The sequence below is a fragment of the Mauremys reevesii genome, linkage group 1 (genome assembly GCF_016161935.1).
Source record: "Mauremys reevesii isolate NIE-2019 linkage group 1, ASM1616193v1, whole genome shotgun sequence".
Classification (NCBI taxonomy): Eukaryota; Metazoa; Chordata; order Testudines; family Geoemydidae; genus Mauremys; species Mauremys reevesii.
In genome coordinates, this window is record NC_052623.1 from 168,684,342 (window position 1) to 168,699,131 (window position 14,790).

Sequence of the window (14,790 nt, forward strand, 5' to 3'; positions counted from 1 at the left end):
TGCAGCTCAGCTCCCTCTCTAGTTAAAGATACTTTTCAAGCCTTGCATTGTTCATATTTATTGGATAATACTTTGAAAATTTCCCTTATAGTTTCCCAGTGTATCTAAGGTTCTAATGTCTTAACTTTTCCGTGTTTCTGAAGGGAATAATTGTTGAAACAGCTTTCCAAGTTTTTTTAGCGACAACTTGTATATCAACTATAATACAAGATCTCTTCTTCAGGGTACTTGGCCACATGTCTTGAATCCATGGCACAAAAAATATACAAACAACTGGAGGAGTGGAGGCATTTCTTGGCTACAAGGGCCAGAAGTTTCTTTGTCCCTCCAGTGTTGTCTCATGTCCTTGTGTAGTTTTCAGTGTATTGTTCCAGCTGGATTACGTCTCCGCCACCATTTCTGCTGCTAAGGAAATTCTTCAGTTGCAGATAGGCTTTCCCCTGTATCCAAGGCTCAAGCCAACTGGCTGCCTAATCAGTACATAGCAATGACATAAAAAGCATATTCTCTTTAAAAGTTATTGGGCTCCTAACCATAGAAGTGTTAGCATACTGCACTCTCATTACCATACACAATGGAATCAAGGGTATATTTCCAAGGAGGTGTAAATACAATTTTGTGCACAAATCCCCTGAACAATACTGGAGGGATTTGTGCAGCACTCTGAAATTGTCCCCCTTAGTATCTGTAAGAGCATTAATGCCTCAAGGCTGAATTCATTATTGACTCTGAGTAAACAGTCCTTTTAAAGACCATACACAGTGAACTGGCTAATAATACACAGCAAATAGGTAGACAAAGAATTACACTGTGACAATTAGAACAAAAGCTAGAAGGAGAGAGGTACATATAATGAATCATTAATGATCATGAGTATGGATGCTGAGGAATGAATCATTAATGATCATGAGTATGGATGCTGAGGAAGAGAAGTGGAAGGGCTGAAATTCTCTGATGTGTTGCAGAGATGCTAGTTTCTCCATGGTTAGGGTGACCAGATGTCCCGATTTTATAGGGACAGTCCTGATTTTTGGGTCTTTTTCTTATATAGGCTCCTATTACTCTCCCCCACCCCCATCCCGATTTTTCACACTTGCTGTCTGGTCACCCTATCTGTGGTTAAGGTTGAAATAAGGTTTCACTTAAACCCAATTTTGACTCCGCTCCGGTGTTGCAAGTCTGAAATAGAGTCACCTAAAATGTCATAATCATGACCTTATGTCATAAATTGCTCTAGAAAATGTGTGGCTAATGAGATAAGGTGCTTGGGAGATAAAAGATGTACCTGAACTGAGATGGTCTCTCTTCCTGAACATTTTCCCAATTTATCTTGGACTCACTGGAGCTAAAACAAACAAATAAATAATTGACCTGTACATTCCACATATGACTTGATAACTTTTCCCATGTGGGGTGTCCTTCCATAGCCCTGATGTATGCTTAAATGTGATGGAGGAGGAGAACCTCTATTCTGCTGAGTTTAATAATCAGGAAGAAAGGATATTCTGGATAACTTGATGGATTTGGAAAAAATGAAGGCATTTACTAGGCAAAAAAACTTCATTAACTCTCATTAGGGTGGAATGAATCTCTCTTGCCTCAGCCAAAAAACCTTTCAGAGTTGAACCTTTCTTAATAAAATCACAAATGTTAGCTTGAAAACTAAGGTTACACTTTCTAATGTTTGGTCGGTTTGGGTTTTTTAAAGAAAGAATGCAATTATTTAGTTAGTCACGGAAGCAACCTTAGATATGCCCTTTATGTGGCTCAGTGAGAACAACCAGAAATTTTGAGGCTACCTTATCCATTCATCATAACAGCTAACTAATCAGTGATTGCACAAACTAGAACACCTTATTCTTAATTGTACACTAGTTGCATGAACTTCAGCTTCCCTTACTGCTATACATAGCATATGCAAAAATATGCACTTTCATAATTCCTGATCAGACAAATACCATTCTGAGGGCAATGGTCTCCCATGGTCCATAAAGATTTCACGTGCTGCTTAGTCATATGTCATGAGACACAAAGTTAGTGGATGGAAACAGTCTAAGTTGAGGTGATGATAGTATGGCACTTGCATGAGGAGAACAAAGGGTAGTACAGCGATTAAGTATTACACTTAGTGTCTGGGATGTAAATATGGGATTAGTTATAAAATCTGAGCTCTGTGCTGCACATTGCCCACACTCCATCTGCAAATTTAAGATGCAGTCTGTGAATGTGGATTTCTTAAAGTTCTCAAGAAAAAAAAGATGACAGGAATATGTGAACATAACATGGAGACTTGGTGGGATAATATGCATGACTGGAATATTGGTACAGAAGGGCACAGATTGCTCAGGAAGAACAGGCAGGGGAAAAAGGAAGGAGCTGTTGCCTTGGACTGAGGCTGAAATAGAAATAAGAGACAGACTTATTGAAAGTCTCTGGGTAAAGATAAAAGGGGTAAAAAACAAGGGCGATGTCATGGTAGGCCACCAAACCAGGAAGAAGAAATAACACAAGTATTCAGGGACAAAATTAGAAAAGCCAAGGCACAAAACGAGATCAAATTAGCTAGTGACATAAAATGGAAACAAGAAAACATTCTACAAATACATTAGAAGCAGGAGGAAGATCAAGGACAGAGTAGGCCCATTACTCAATGAGGGGGTAAAGACAATAACAGAAAATGTGGAAATGGCAGAGGTGCTTAATGACGTCTTTCTTTCGGTTTTCACCAAGAAGGTTGGTGGCGACTGGACGTCTAACATAGTGAATGCCAGTGAAAATGAGGTAGGATCAGAGTCTAAAATAGGAAAAGAACAAGTCAAAAATTACTTAGACAAATTAGATGTCTTCAGATCACCAAGGCCTAATGAAATGGACCCTAAAATACTCAAGGAGCTGAGTGAGTTGATATCTGAGCCATTAGTGATTATCTTGGAAGACGGGAGACATTCCAGAAGACTGGAAAAGGGTAAATATAGTGCCAATTTATAAAAAGGGAAATAAGGACAACCCGGGGAATTACAGACAAGTCAGCTTAACTTCTGTACCCGGAAAGATAATGGAGCAAATAATTAAGCAATCAATTTGCAAACACCTAGAAGATAATAAGGTGATAAATAAAAGTCAGCATGGATTTATCAAGAACAAATTGTGTCAAACCAACTTGATAGCTTTCTTTGACAGGGTAACAAGCCTTGTGGATAGGGAGGAAGCAGTAGATGTGATATAGCTTGAATTTAGTAAGGCTTTTGATACTGTCTTGCATGACTTCTCATAAACAAAGTAGGGAAATACAACCTAGATGGAGCTACTATAAGGTGGGTGCGTAACTGGTTGAAAAATCATTCCCAGAGAGTAGTTATCAGTGGTTCACAGTCATGCTGGAAGGGCATAACGAGTGGGGTCCCTCAGGGATTGGTTCTGGGTCCAGTTCTGTTCAATATCTTCATCAATGATTTAGTTAATGGCATAGAGAGTACACTTATAAAGTTTGTGGACGATACCAAGCTGGGAGGGTTGCAAGTGCTTTGGGGGATAGGATTAAAATTCAAAATGATCTGGACAAACTGGAGAAATGGTCTGAAGTAAATAGGATGAAATTCAATAAGGACAAATGCAAAGTACTCCACTTAGGAAGGAACAATCAGTTGTACACATACAAAATGGGAAATGACTGCCTAGGAAGGAGTACTGTGGAAAGGGATCTGGGGGTCATAGTGGATCACAAGCTAAATATGAATCAACAGTGTAACACTGTTGCAAAAAAAGCAAACAGCATTCTGGGATGTATTAGCAGGAGTATTGTAAGCAAGACACTGGAAGTAATTCTTCTGCTCTACTCCGTGCTGATTAGGCCTCAACCGGAGTATTGTGTCCAGTTCTGGTTGCCACATGTCAGGAAAGATGTAGACAAATTGGAGAAAGTCCAGAGAAGAGCAACAAAAATGATTCAAAGTCTAGAAAACATGACCTATGAGGGAAGGTTGAAAAAATTGGGTTTGTTTAGTCTGGAGAAGAAAATACTGAGAGGGGACATGATAACAGTTTTCAAGTACATAAAAGGTAGTTACAAGGAGGAGGGAGAAAAATTGTTATTCTTAACCTCTGAGGATAGGACAAGAAGCAATGGGCTTAAACTGCAGCAAGGGCACTTTAGGTTGGACATTAGGAAAATCTTCCTGTCAGGGTGGTTAAGCATTGGAATAAATTGCCTAGGGAGGTTGTGGAATCTCCATCATTGGGGATTTTTAAGAGCAGGTTGGACAAACACCTGTCAGGGATGGTCTAGATAATACTTAGTCCTGCCTTAAGTGCAGGGGACTGGACTAGATGACTTCTTGAGGTGTGGCCGAGCGGCGCCCAGCGTGAGCCCTCGGGGGTATGCTGCCTAGGCGGGGCGTCCCGGCAGCCTCGCGGCGGGGCGAAGGGTGCCAATACCGGAGCTGGCGGGGGGAGCGCGAACAGCGGCTCTCGGCAGGGGGCGGGCCGAGCGCCTAGCGGCCCGCACGGTAGCGCGGGCTTCCGCCCCGGAGCCGGCGTAGCGCTCGGGGCAGCGCGCGCGCGGGCCTAGCGGCGAGCAGCCCCCAGCGCCGGCGCCCGCCCGGGGTGGGGGCGCGCGGCAGCGCCGGGGTCCATACGCAGCGGCGGGCGGAGTCAGCCCTAGCGGCGGGAGGTCCGGGAAGCCCCCCCGGCGGGGTCCAGCGCGCCTCCGGGCGGGGGGGGCCAGTCGGGGCCGCCCCGCCTCCCGCGGCGCCCATAAAGCCCCCCCCTCTGGGGGCGTGGGAGCCGCGGTGGGGGGGGCCCCCCTCTGCCCGCGGGGGGGTCGGGTGCCCTGGTGTAGGGGCCCATAAACTGCCGCCCCCCGAGGCCCGCCTCCGGGGGGGGGCGGCGGGGCGCTCGCCGCCCGGCTCTCCCCGCCACCGTGTGGCGGCCCCAGATGCTACCCGCCTGCGCCGATCCGCCGCAACTGCTCGAGCCGGTTCCCCTCCGGCTGCCGCGTTCGCGTCCCTCTGGCTACTCCTCCCGGTCCCCTGGCCGGGGCTTCCTCCCCGGGGAGCTCCCCGGCCTCTCCTCCGGAGCGCTCTCCTCCAGCCCTCCCTGGCCGGCCTCCGCCTCTCCTCTCCGTCTGAGGACGGTCTCCCCCTCCTCCCAGCCCCCCACGGCGGCGCCAGCAGACCTTCAGGGGGGTGGCCCGCGAGCTTTCCCTGAAGGGGCTTTCCCCCTTGTCACAGTTTCACGGCCTTACTCCCCAGGATTAGTTGGCCCATGCCAGGCAGAAGAAGGAGGGCCCTGCCTGAGCACCTCGCCCAAAGCCGGCTGCCGTTCCCATGCCTCCCCCCTTGCCCAGGTCCGCCTCCGGCCCCTCTGGGTCCGAAGTCCGCCACAGCCTCCTCCTTGGTACCTCCCGCCCTCCCGATCCATGGCTGATCGCTTGGCCCCAGTCCTCCCCTCCGAGGAGGTCGGCTCCTTAGAGACCTCTCCGCTGATCCCGTTATTCTTCATGCACGACCTTCATTCACCCATCGGAAGAGTACGCCCTTTACCAGATGTCCAGGGGTGGCCTAATAATAGTACCTTAGTAAGTCCGCCCTATGGTTCACCGCCATAGTGAGGACAGTACAACGGCTAGGTACGCCGCGGGTGTTCCGCTTCCTACCTTACAAAGACGGGTGTTCTTCTTCAGTCACAAAGTCGGGGACAGTACCCCCCCAGTCTCACCTCCGAAAGGCCCCTTCCCGAGTAGCGTAGGCGCCATCCGTTCCAGAGGCGGGCGCCTGCATCCGTTTGGGGTGTTGCAGGCGGCGTATGGGAGTACCGTTTTGCAGCCGTCCCAGCAGTCAGGGGGCCGAACTTGTCCGCTGGTGCGCTCCGCGAAAGCGGCGAAAGCGAGTGTGGTGAGCGTGAGGCGGCCCTGCCCCTTGAGTGCGTGGGCGTGGGAGCAACCGCCCTTCTGCCCGCCGATAGTACACAGAATGAGTCGCCCAATGCTTCCGCCTTGTAGGCCGGTACGAATCCTGCCCAGTTGGCTACCAGGCGGACGTAAGTCGCCTCGCCCAGGCACGCTGTAGCCGCTGTGTTGGGTGTGCGGTCAGGCGCATTCGTTGTCCCAGCAGGTTTGGAGCACCCGAATTTCTGTGCTGCGGCGCGTGCGGTGCGTCGGCAATGTCTGGAAGTCGCTGTGGCTGGCGTCTGGCGAGGAGGCGTGCGGGTTCATGGGGCCTGAATCAGCTCTGTGGTAGAGTTCGCGCCCCGGCAGGGCCCAAAATTGGTGCGTTCCGCGGAGCCGCTCGTTGAGCTGTCAAAGTCGAGGGCGGTGTGCCGCGGTGGTTTTCCTGGCCGCAGCCTTCGCTGGTAAGCTCGAGATGGGTTCGGTTTCCGCGCCGTCAGCTCCGTCAACATGATAGGGGGGGGCTGGTCACAACAAAGCCTGGGCTGCCACTAGCGCGTGCAGGCCTCAGCAGCCCCGGCTGTTGGCGATCTGGCTTCGCTAACTAACCACAGGCTCCGCGACCCCACTGGGCCTCCTTCTTCCACTCGCCGCCTGCTATGGCTAGCCTGCTTCGTGGCGGTGTGTCCTCCACCTTCGTGAGCGCAGCCCATCTTGTGTGTCCCGCACTTATGGGGATAGAAGTCGCGTCGTTGGGCCACTCAACCCGTCGCCGCCACGGCAGCTGGTCCACCGCTGGCTAACTCGCCTTCACGGCCTAGCCCCGCCGTCCCGCCTGGCTCTCTCTCGCCCGGTGGCTTGGTAGCTGCGGTCCTGGAGGGACCTGGGCCTGCCTCGGCCCTCCCTGGGGCCCGGTACCTAGCCCCCCCGGCCCTGAAGGCTGGGTATCCCTCCTTCGAGCGGCCATGGGACCCAGGGTGCAGGCCTTAGACCCACACCCTTCCTTCGCTCGGCCTGCCGCTTGGCGCTTGCCACCCCACTCTGAGGAAGGAAGGGCCCAGGTCTGCCCGGGCCCTGACGGGCCTCGCACCCCCCTCTGAGGAATACTCCTGAATCTCCTGACCTCTCGCTCGACCTAACCCCGGGGCCCCTGGTCGGGCTCGGGCCAGGTTTCTGGGCCAGATGGAGGATTTTCAGCTCCCTCCCTCCCCAACAGGGGTCTCCTGCTCTTGGAGGAGGAAGAACCCTCTCCTCACGAACCCAGGTCTCCTCTTCCCCCCAGGTTACCCTTACCGTGGGGATACCTGGTACCCCTTGCTGAGAGGAGGCCCCGGAGGGAAAGGACCTCCCCTCTCCGTCTCTCTACAGTCTTCGGAGGGCGAGGAGAGCGGTAGATCAGCGTGCTGCGCACGCCCCTCATCTCTCTCTTCAACATAGGGAGTCTTTAGTGCCCGACTCTTCCCTGGGCATTCCGGCTGACCATGGTGGTAGTAGAGTCGTTAAGTTAGTGTCAGCAGTGCCTGTTCCCTGGACATTTATGGCGGCGGCCGGCAATAGTCTGATTAGCAATGACTGCACCCGTGATGCACCCCCAGTGGCTCTTGCACGGTGTGACTGGTGCTGTGGTGCTGCTCAGGACCACCGCTGCCCCACCACCCTAGAAGTACGTACGAGCCCAGGCTGCAATGTCACCCACTGTCCTGCTCTCTGGCAGGGGAGGCGCCATAATCCCCTCAGATATCCGTCCCCACCCACGGCCAAAAGACGCAAGCTTTAGACCGTTGCCGCTTGGACGGCTGCCTGGGCACAATGGCGGGCGCAGCACACGGCCTGCCTTCCCGAAGCCCGGCCAGAATGCCCTGGGGCCCACCCGCTGGCGTCCTTCTCCCGCTGTCTTCCTCGCGTCGCCACCGCGAGTATACCGCCATGGACCAGACTGTCGGGGCCCGCCTGTGCAGAGCGGCCCGAACTCTCCTTTTCCCCTAATGGTGGGCCCAGCCAGTCCCCCCTTGCCGCTTGGTGTGGCCCCCCTTCTCTCCTAGTGGGTCCGGTGCCACCTCTAGCCAGCCCGGGCCCTCTGTTCCTGTTCCTCGGTGGGGACTTGACTCCTTACCTCTAAGCTCCCCTCGGACCCTCTGTTGGGGGGGCCTCCTCCCCCAGGTGCGCTGTCCGCCCCGTCCGGCCCGGCGGGGCTGAAGTCTCATCCTCGCCCTCTAAGGCCCTCCCTCCTAGGTTCGGCCGCCGGCCCCGTCCGCTGGTTGGGCCGCGGGGTAAGCCTTCCTAGGACCTCCTCCCACACCGGCCTCCCCCCAGGCCCTAGCTCCGCGAGTAAAGGCGGCGGCCCCACCCGCACCCCAATTCCCGGCCCGTGTTGGGGCTAAGCTACCCCCCGGGCTCGAGAGCTGTATCAAGCCCTGGGGTAAGGACCAGCTGGCGGGGGACCGGACGGCAGTAAGTGGGCGCAATCAGCCTCTGGCTAATACCGGCCCTGGCAATGCCGTCCGGTAAGGCCCCTAAGGGCGACCATCCCGAACCACCGCCCTCGCCCCGGGTCGAAGTCGGCCCCCGCTACATTCACCTCCACCTCTTCCTGCCCATAATTTCTTCCAGGTCCAGGCCTCTCCTCTCCCTCACCCGCTCTGAACCGGCTTACCCCGGCGGTATCAGCTCTGCCTTCCCGGATGCCTCTCGGCTGGGGCTGCCCGGCCACTCTCCGGCCGGTCCGCCTCCGGGCTGGCTGGATCTTGCTCGCCTAGGCCCCCCCATTGGCTTCCTCGCCCCGGGCCGAGGCTGGACCGGCTCCCGCTCTCCCCTCCCTGGCCCTTGGTGGCCCCTGCCCAGGCTCCGTCCTCCCCATCCCCCTGGCCTTGGTCGCCAATGCCCCATCTGCTGCCCCCTCTGCCTCCTGCCGCTTCCGCCGCGGTCTTGGGCCCCGCCTGGCACTGCTCCCCCTCTCCTCCCTCAGCGCAGGCTCTGCAAGGATTGCACTGCTGCTGGGCTATCCATTCGAGTCCTTCTTGGCCCCCCAGCTCCGGCTTACGGCGAGGCGCTGGCCGTGTCGGTCTCCGGCGGACGCCCAGCTGGCCTCCTCTTCTGGGGGCGATTTCCCCTGGCGGTGGCCGGCCTGGCTGCCAGGCTGTCAGTCGTCTCCACGGGTCGTCGGTGGACGCCTGACGTCGTGGGGTCAGTGCGCCCCGGGCGGCAGATTCCCCGGGCCGCTTCTGCTGGGCGTCTCGGGCCAAGGGTGGGGGGGCCGCTGAGGGTGGCCCGCCGGGCCCCCCCCAGCCCTGGGCCACAGCAGGGGGCGCAAGGACTGCGCGGCGCGGGTGGTCCCGCACTCCCCTGCGGCTCGGGCGCCCCCCTCGGCCCCCGGCCCCTGTTGTTGCCGGCGATCCTGGCGAGCCCTGCCCTGGGCTGCCGGCTCGCATCGCGCTGCTCTGCTCTGTGCCGCGCCAGGCCTTGTACCTGTCCTGGCGGCTGCTGCTGGTTCGCTGGCTGCTTTGCTGCTGCTTGCTGCTGCTGCTGCTCTGCTGCTGCTGCGCTGCCTGCAGCAGCTCCAGCTGCGAGCTCTGCTGCTGCCAGTGTGCTGGGCTGCCCACTGCTATCTCAGGCCCGCCCAGGTCCCCATCCAGCTGCCAAGCCCATGGTCCCAGGTGCGGCAAGGGCGCCAGGTGGGGCCCGGGCCAGGGTCACCCTGCGCCACAGGTGCAGGGTGGCCTGCTCTCTGGTAGCCTGCGTTCGGCCTAGGGCGGGTCGGGGCGCACACTGCCTCCCGGGGTAGCCGGTTCCGGCCGCCTCCGGAGGCGGCCCCCCCGCGCCGGTCTCCGGAGTCAGCCGGCCTAGCCCGCCGGAGCAGCGGTGCCCCGAACCCCGGGGCGGGGTAGCGCCAGGCGGCCGCCCGCGCCCGGGCGGCCCTCCGGGGACTGGGGCCCGCCGGCGAGCCCCGCCTAGCGGCGCCCCGGGCCGCGTGAGGGGCGTGGGAGTCCTAGCGCGCCCCCCGGGGCCGCGGGTGGGCGGGTAGCTAGCGCGGAAACCGCCTCTCTTCGGCTTCTCGCGCGCCAGGCGCCGAGCAGCCGGAGTCCACCAGCCGCCTACGAGGGTACGCTGGGCGGCGCCCAAGCGCCACACACCGCTGGGGCACGGGGTGCGGCCTAGCGGGCGGCATAAGCGCCGCCGGGTCGGGGCGGGCCCGGCCGGCCGAGGCGCGCGTGGCGCCGCGGCCCGGCCGAGCGTGGGCGCCGGGCCTGTAGCGTGGGTAGCGGCCCGGGGGGGGGTGGCCCCCCTCGTGGGGCGGCGGCCGGGGTCCCTGGCGGGCGGCGGCGGGGCGCGCGTAGCCCGGGGGGGCGCGGTGCGGCCGGAGGCCGGGGCCCATAAATGCCCCCGGGGGTGGGGGGGTGGGGGGGGGGGGGGGGGGCCCGCTCCTCCCCTCTCCCCCGTCCGAGTCGACTGATTGTGGCAAGCTCAAGCCCACCAAGCCGCCGCCGCAACCCGCCCGCGCCGATCCGCCCCGCGCCTTTAAGCGGCGCCTAGGCTGTGGCTTTTTCCCCCTACCCTCGTACCCCCCCTCGTTGGCGTGTCGGGCGTTGTGTGTTGTGGGTCGGTTCCCCGGGGTCCCCTCCTCTCGCCGGTCTCTCCCCCTCGGCCGGCTGGGCTCATCCCGGTCCAGGCTCCAGCTCTCCTCTCCAGGAGCTCCTCCGCCTCGCCTCCTTTCCCGGGTGGTCCCCCAGTTGTGAGCAGACCTGCAGGCTTTTATACTGCCCTGCCTGTGCCTGCCTGCCCAGCAGAACTTCCTGGGCGTGGCTTCCTCTGCTAGCAAGGAAGGGTTAACCCCTGCTGTACCAGTGCGGGGCTGTCCCGCCCCGTCACAAGGTCCCTTCTAGTTCTCTGATTCTATGATATGAAAGATTTAGGGCCTTAATTTTAAACATAAAAGAGACATAAGTATGCAGTGTTGTTGTAACTTGAAGAAGAGCTCTGTGTAAGCTCAACACCAACAGAAGTTGACCCAATAAAAGATATTATCTCACCCACCTTGTCTCTCTAATCCATATAGAACTTCTTTATCTACAAAGATCAAAATGTTTTACCTATAAAGGGTATAGGTACTATTACTCCCCATTTTTCGGTCTTGATTCACTCCTGGATTTCAGTCCCCCTGCAGCAGATTGTACATTCTGGGTGCAGGTACAAGCAATGGCATTGAAACACTTTTAATAGTGGGAGTGCTGAAAGCCAGCCCCCTTGCCCCTGTCTGCCTTCTTCCACTCAGAGCTGGGGCCAGGAGCAGGGTCGTGTCTCTGGGACAGGGGGACCCGGAGACGGATAAGGGGGCTGAGGCTGGGGCCACAGCTGGGGTCAGGAGCAGGGCCAGGAGCAGAACCCAGGGTGTGGGGCCGGCAGTGGAGCCCTGCATAAAACCTGAGGGTGCTGCAGCACCCCCTGCACTCCTACTTCTCACGCCTAAGTACCCAACAGATCATAGGCATTGAATTCCCTTAGTCATAACTTTATCTGTCAGCTAGGCTTTTCTAGACATTCATCTCTAAGGACTCTGCATGTGCCAAGTCTGAAGTTTTCAATCTAAATTATCCGAGTGGGTTTGAAAGGTTGAATAAACACTGAAGAGTCTTCTTCCAAGCTTTCCGTAAACCAATTCCCTTTTGAGCAGAAGAAAAGGATGAGAAATTTTAGCTTGAAAGGTAGATAGGTAGGGGTGTGTGTGTGTGTGTGTGTGTGTGTGTGTGAGAGAGAGAGAGAGAGAGAGAGAGAGAGAGAGAGAGAAGCCACTGACCAGAGGTTCTAAGAATGAAAGTGCTGTCTCAACCATAACTAATAACCAGATACAATCTCGTTTTAAGCAATCACTAGACTGAAACATAGTAACTCAGAAGAACACGAAAAAACCCTAGCAGGTCAGCAGTACTTTATGTAAACAATCTGAGGGCCTGATTCTGCAAACCCTTATTGCTCATTGGGACTATGTGTGGGATTTCACCACGGGGCCCTTCCATCCCCAAACAAGTGGAGGCTGTTTCTAAAGTATGCTGTAAAGACTTATTGTCCTTTCATATTTGTTTATTTCAGTGACATCCTATTCATATGCCTCCTATACGGCAAACCAGTTTCAAGAAACTGGTCTCGGTAACGATCATTTGTACGTAGTGACACCCGGTGTATTTTGATTTGCTGAACACTCTACTGCTAATCACAAAGCATTAGGACTGTTTTTTTGAAAGGTGGATAATAAAGTTAAAACTTCATTTAGAAGCATGTTTAGCATCTCATTTTTCTCTCTTCGGGTTCTGGTCAAATAGTTTTTAACTAGATTTTTGTAATGCAGATTTCCGTCTGGAAATAGGGTATCAGTTTCAAAGAGTATTTTGCTTTATTTTACTATATGAAACCAATAAACCTTTTCTAACGGGGGTTTTCTATTGAGTAAAAATATTGCACTGCACTAGCTTGTTTAAGGAGACATACAAAGTCCAGTGATGGAATATTAGGCTATGTGGCTTGGTGCAGCCTGGCCAGAAGGCTGCAATGAATCTAGCATAAACAGAGGCAGCTGGTCACACAGCATGGTGTGGCGGGCCCACGAAACATGGCAGATGCAGCTTCAGCTGTTATTGGGTACAGAGCATCAGCGTCCAAGCCCGGGTCACATGAAGGACCCATTTTAACTGTGACAGTACAGTGTCAAACTGCCATTCTTTTTTTTTGAAGTCTGCCAGATCTTTGGAACAGCAAAACCCCAGCCTCTAGTTCACAGGCCAGGGGACAAAAAGATCACATATTTCAAGGATTATAAATTTCTTCTAGGCTTTGTGATTAGGGGACAGCTCTGCTTTTAGAGTTTTAAGACTTCACTCTAATTCAAAAAATCCCACTACAGAATTAATATACATACTCAGAGTGAATAAACTACTTACAGTTTAACACGATCTTTCCATATTACCAATGCATTCATTTAATGCAGAATGACAAGCTTGGTATGCAGTACATGTAATATTTTACAGGGAATTGTCAGTGTTCTGGAAGATCTGCCTGAATTTTAGGCAACAAAAAAATACAGGCTTTTCAGTGCTTTCTAATCTCCTTCTCATTTGCTGTAGCCTGCAGAAGCTAAAATTAATTAAAAGCTCATCAGCAGAGTCCAGTGGACTAGCCACTGGCATAAAATTCACCATTACTAAAAAGAATAAAGTGTTTAGCTCATCAGTTTATGCAGTATACAAGATTGCCTGTTGATTTTCATAAATAAACACAGAGTTATATGAAACCTTTTTTAAGTCACCTGCCAGTCCACCATGATATCTGAGTGCCATGTAAAAAAGTGTTACTTTTTGTGTAAGAATCTTAGCAAAATAGAACTAACTTTTGACCTGGTATGATGGAACTTTTAAACTTTTTCTTGTATATGATCTCAAGTGGGGAGGAGGGGGAGGTGTAAGATAAAATTGAATATATATATATTCTGAGGGTGAATAGCATGCTGAGTTTGCAGCAAGGTACTATATATAGTATGTACATTACTGTGTAGCAATGTGATACATCAATTCTTTTACTAAAATTTTCTGAAAGGTTTTTCAAAAACCAAATTGTCATTTTGTTTCTTTGTCAAGATTATCTTTAACTGAGTAAACAAAAACCACAAAAAGGAAAATAGCGAGAAACCCAAGAAAAGGCATAAAGAAAAAGCATTGTGATTGGCCAGCAATAGGCTTGCAACTTAAAAGGCAATTTCTTTAGATCTTTTTGCATTCAAGAGACTGTGGTTCTATTTACTTAGGGATCAGTGGTAGGCATTTGTGAACCATTATGAATTGAGGCCTACAGCAGCATTGCTTTGTCGCTGCTATGGGTATCTATAGAAACAGATGTAAAAAAGCGAATAGGGTAGGACGTTTAGAGGATCCATTGAGAGGTGCAGTGGTTCAAACTTCAGTTTACAGTCCTGTCATTTCTGAAGAACTGGTACACTTTAGGTGGTAAATATGTTAGTTGGTCTCAGCATAGTCTTCAGTGCATATTCATCTGTTTCACAAAAGTACCACATAATCCGGCTTGATTTGGGTTATGAGAATGTGAAGATGTCCAAGATTGGAATGACAGAGGTACTGCAGGTCAGGACTGGTGCCACTGGCTGAATATTGTGGGGATGTTTGCAGGGATGTTGGAACAATTTGTACAGTGGGGGTGCTGAAAGCCATTGAAACAAACTGTAAACCCTGTATATAATGAAAATCCCTTCAAGCCAGGGGGTGCGGCAGCACCCCCAGCACCTGTGGACGTTTGCTCTGTGACTGCTTCACTTTAAGATCAGGACATAGATCTTAAACGTGGATGCCTAGAATTAGAATAAAAGTGGGCTGATTTTCAGAGCTGCTGAGAACTTTTCACTTCACAGCTCAGCACCTCTGAAATTCAGGCCATTAATTTTTTATTACAACCACAGCCCAACTATGCCATTTTGCCATTCCATTTTAAACAACATCACTTACAGTAATATTTTATAAGCAAGGTCTCACTGGACGTATTCATGCTCTTGATTGTTTCTATTCCCTAATCTTTAAACTAAGAACTGTGCCTTTTATTTTTTGTTACATAAATGAACTCCGAGTGTTGATTTTTCATATGCATGTTAAATAGAACTCTTTCTAGAAAAGTGTCCAGTTATGGTCTCCACTCCAAAGAGGGGCTTAGAGGGGGCTGGGTGGTCAAGGAGGGATGAATGAACTGAAGCAATCAGGTATCTTCACAAGCAGGTACCATGAATGATTTTAGACTTGCAATACATTAGCACAGCAGGGTGATGTAGCAATCCCTTTTGAAGGCAATGGGGGATTTTCCAAATTAATGGCAGGATCAGGCCTTGAAAGTTCTTGCTTGAAGTTATTGTTGTTTAT

General features: G+C 53.1%; 1 long non-coding RNA gene across 1 annotated transcript; it reads right to left on the reverse strand.

Annotated features, from left to right (window-relative positions):
* Positions 1 to 217: 217 nt before the first annotated feature.
* Positions 218 to 12,930, reverse strand: LOC120398223. Its single transcript, XR_005594267.1, has 3 exons — positions 12,814 to 12,930; positions 1,286 to 1,345; positions 218 to 470 (listed from the first exon to the last, which is right to left on the reverse strand). It is a non-coding gene; the product is annotated as an uncharacterized LOC120398223 (long non-coding RNA).
* Positions 12,931 to 14,790: the final 1,860 nt, after the last annotated feature.